The sequence below is a fragment of the Saccostrea cucullata genome, unplaced genomic scaffold (genome assembly GCF_032062105.1).
Source record: "Saccostrea cucullata isolate Sc308-1 unplaced genomic scaffold, CSIRO_AGI_Scuc_v1 ctg4658, whole genome shotgun sequence".
Taxonomy (NCBI): Eukaryota; Metazoa; Mollusca; class Bivalvia; order Ostreida; family Ostreidae; genus Saccostrea; species Saccostrea cuccullata.
In genome coordinates, this window is record NW_026931246.1 from 939 (window position 1) to 5,399 (window position 4,461).

Genomic DNA, 4,461 nt, shown 5'->3' on the forward strand with positions numbered 1-4,461 from the left:
ACTTGTTGTAAAAATCAAACTTTAAATAAAATTTTCTGATTCTGATTTAAAACATTGGCCTCAGACAAAGATCAAGATCACTTCCGATTTGGTAAAATTTTGTCGAAAGCTTTCAAATAGTGATTAAATGGCAATGAAAATGACGAACAGACTACATTCCAAAAGATCACAAGAAAAATGCTAATTACACAAAACAAATGCCCCAAAGTACAGATTTATTGTTTTTAAGCTTCGTCACGGAACATTGGTTATCATCATGATCAAGATTATTTGATTTTCTTTCAACAGTTGTTAAGAAGACTCATTTGTTTAGCTGTAATAATTTGAAAATATCATACCATTCTATAAAGTAGTTTTCAAATGAATAAATTTATTAGAGTGAACATTTAGATGTTTTGTTAAGTGTATTGTCCAAAGAGTTTAATTGAAATTAATTCCATTCAGACTTTAAATTCCATTCTATATCTCAGAGGACACAAAAAGGCATTATAAAATGAAAGTAGATTTATATATAGCACAAAGTAATTTCATATCTTTATGTTAATCTGTTAAAATGGACCCCATTTGCACGTCTCCAATGTAAGATTTGATTTGTATTACATCGTCTTCAATGTCTGTATCAGAAATATATTCTGATGCATTGATTAACTTTCCATACGATAAGCATACATTTTTTAAATTTTCTATTTTGTGAGAAATCGAAAACATGTTTTAAATCAACTTTGAAAGCAAAAGAATTTTTATAAGCTTAGAATGAAATATGAATAAGCTTAATACTTGTATATAATCATCGAAATCATATAATAATTTAAGAAAATTGAATTTATAAAATTTTGGTGTATAACATATATATTAAGATATATCAATTCCCTGATTTTTGTCATTAGGAAGACAGCCCTACAACATATATCAGAGTCAGTGTTCATGGGACTAGGTAATAAACTTGGGACCTCACAACTGGTGGCCATGAGGAGAGATGTGATGGACATCAGGGATGTGGTGGAAAATCAACGGAAAGCAAGTGATGAGATCAGTGTGATAGTTAGTGGAGGATACAAAGAAGGATTCAGACTTGAAGGATCAGATCAGGACTATATGTACTGGCCAAATAATCACCGTGTGATCTGGGAATTATCTCGGTCTCAGTATTACAATACACACAGACAAACACTGATCCTCTGTGACTGTTCTGATAGTCCACCAGGATTTACTCTGTTATTTTTACTGTCACCAAGCATGAACAGAAGTGTCCAGGTATCTTGTGTAAGAATGAGTAACAGGCTTTATATCTCCAGTTCAATATACAGAATTACTTTGTGTTTTGCTGGTTTTCCTGACTTCATTCCACATGGACCCTGTACCAGTGGAGTTATTTCAGGAGTAACACACTTTGATTTCGCGCACTGTTTTGCTAGTGATTTTTGGCCTCCGTCTGCCTCCTCATGGATAGACAGATGTCGGTCATGGCCCCAGCCTCATATTGTTGATGATATAGTGAAAAATGGATGTCACTTTGTACCAATAGGACATACACTAGGACATCATCAACACGATGAATGGAGAATTTCCTTCTCTCTTGCAGAACATAAACTTGTGTGTGCTATGAAGCATTGTCAATTCTTAACTTATGGATTGCTTAAATTATTCTTCACAGAAATAATTAACAATGAACTAGGTGATGGTGAAAAATTACTGTGTTCCTATCATATGAAAACAGCAGTTTTCTGGATGATTCAACAAAATACAATACAACACTGGTGTCCACAAAATCTCCTGGAGTGTTTCTGGGTTTGCTTTAAAATAGTCCTTAAGTGGGTGTATGAGGGGGTCTGTCCAAACTTTTTCATTCCCCAAAATAACATGTTTCTGAGTAAGATTCATGGTGAAGCACAACATCAGCTATTTATAAGACTGTATGGGTTGTATAAGAAAGGTTTAGCATTCCTGCTACATAGTCCATCCATTAGATCTTATATTGTAAATGTCCTTCACAATCCTTACCTCTCCATATGTACAAATGAACATACTCTGATTTCTGAGGCTGAGTTTGATACTAAGCTGTTTCATGAGATATACAGAAATGATACAATTTACACACTAAACCTAGAAACCTGTATGAGATATATACATACAATAGAACAGATGATAGAGTCATCTCTTCTTACACAATATCAAGTTGTGATGCTACAGAAACATACAGTTACTGTCCTTCAGAACACTGCTTTTATATTATTCATGGAATTTTACACACATAAGAACAAACTGAGGTATAGAGCTGACAAAATCTCCTGTCAAATGCTGAAATTAGCAGCAAAATTTGGTCGTATTTCTGACATGATGCATATAACTTATATTATTACAAGACACTTAGATACATGGAAGCTTTATCTATTATAAAGATAACCAAGGTTAAGTTAGCACAGCCATATGTGATGTATTGGTCAAACGTAGACACAGAGATGTATACTGAGACTGTAGGGGGACAGTCCTGGTCTACAAAGATGAGACAGGCTGTAGCAGAGGATATCAGACTGTACAATGAAATCTATTATATCAAGGAATTGATACCAGAACAACAGTTCAGTCTACAGAATAAAACTAATATATTATTCATCCCACCCTTTATACTGTTGTACATGTTAGAGATCTTGTGCTTCAGACATGTAGACACAATGAGAGTACAAACAGCTTTAAATGATCTACAGACCTTAGTTCACTATGATCAGGGGCAGCTTATACCTTTATCGTCCAGAGACATATCGTGGGAGATTCTGGGGATCTGTCAACAGGTGACAGGGAACCTCCAGGCTGCTCTATACTCATACCAACAATCCCTAAGACAAGTACCATTCAACAGCATACAAACAGCTACAGAAATGAGAATACAGGGAACTTGTCACTAAGATATCTAGTGAAAGAAATGAAAGATTTGTAGAATCCTTTCTGGTAGAACTTATGTTTTGAATATTTATTCTCTACAATATTTTCTAAATGACCATTTTATTGATTGAAAAATCAAATATCATTTAAAAATAAAGAATTATAGTTTAGCAAAGCAATGTTGTATACATAAAGAAGAGGAAATACACTTCCAGAAACCTGAGTGTTACATTTTTTTCTGTTCATATTTGCTTAAATGCAAGACACATTTTGATTTGCTGATGCACTGGTATTTGAAGCATTAAGGATAGGGAAAGCTTTTAATAGATCGATGTTAAAACACTACACTCAGTGTTGTATTTAATTTACCAAAATTCAACAAAACGTAAACATCAAACAAAATGCATAAATTGCAATAGAATAGAAAAGTCTATTTTCTAGCTTCTTATTCACAACAGTTAATGCTGATTTAATGGTCGCAAACATCCGTTTTACCGGCTCTGGTTGTGCATCGCTGGAAAAAGTTGCTCATCATAAATGTTTGATAAATTAATCAAATTATGTTGAAAAAAATTATTTTATTAAAATATTTTCACAATAATTTACATATTAAACATCACTGAAAATATAAGTCTTTGGGATTTCTACTGAAAAAAAATGTTTTCTACCACAACATACCATAATACCAAAATCTACAAAATTATGCAATGAAGCTTTGAAAAAAAAATAGCATCATAATAAATAGCTTACTTTCATACATTTACAAAATGTTCATCAAATACACTTTACACTACCAAGAATTTTTTCTTATAAAAAATACATCTATTTCATTTTTTTTCTCTCATACTCATACAAGACAATGAATGATAAACTTTTTTTACACAGGCTAGCACTTATATATAAAATACATGGTTACTGTCTTGAAATATAAGCGATATTTGTGCGAGGGTAAGAAAACGTGATAGAGGGCGAGGCTTGCCGAGCCCTCTTACGTTTTTGACCTGAGCCCAAATATCGCTTATATTTCTAGACAGTTATCATGTATTTTGTTTATCCTGCAACATATTTCTTACATTTGAACGTCCAAAACAAGCTATTTCCGACAGATTTAGGCACATCTCTACAGTTGAAACTATGACGCCATGGCGTAAACATTGCAATATACGTGACGTCACAATGCTTTTAGAACGTCGGAATACATGCACGAGGCTTTATTAGGGCAGTGACCGGTAAAGCTTTGGTTTATTAGGTTACCTTTATTAGGTCAATGCAAGGGGTAGTTGCAGGATAAAATATCATAAACAAAAGATAAAAGACAATAAATGATTATCACAGTATGTTTTAAGTGTTACCATGATAATGACCCACGCAGAGCTATGACCTTTTAGACATGACCCCGATGACATTAGCGTCAATAGAGACAGTTTGATTAAGGGGGATGTACGGCCACTTTTAGTGCAGTGAGAGCAAAATGTAAACATTTCTTCAAATAGCTAAAATACATTATATTTTGATCAAATTTTAAGTCTTTTTGATAAAGATACAATAAATATGCATAACCGAATGCATGTTGTGCATATA

The 4,461-nt window shown here is 33.2% G+C and overlaps 1 pseudogene; it reads left to right on the forward strand.

The window, feature by feature from the left end:
- Positions 1–556: 556 nt before the first annotated feature.
- Positions 557–2,903, forward strand: LOC134231928 (uncharacterized; annotated as a pseudogene).
- Positions 2,904–4,461: the final 1,558 nt, after the last annotated feature.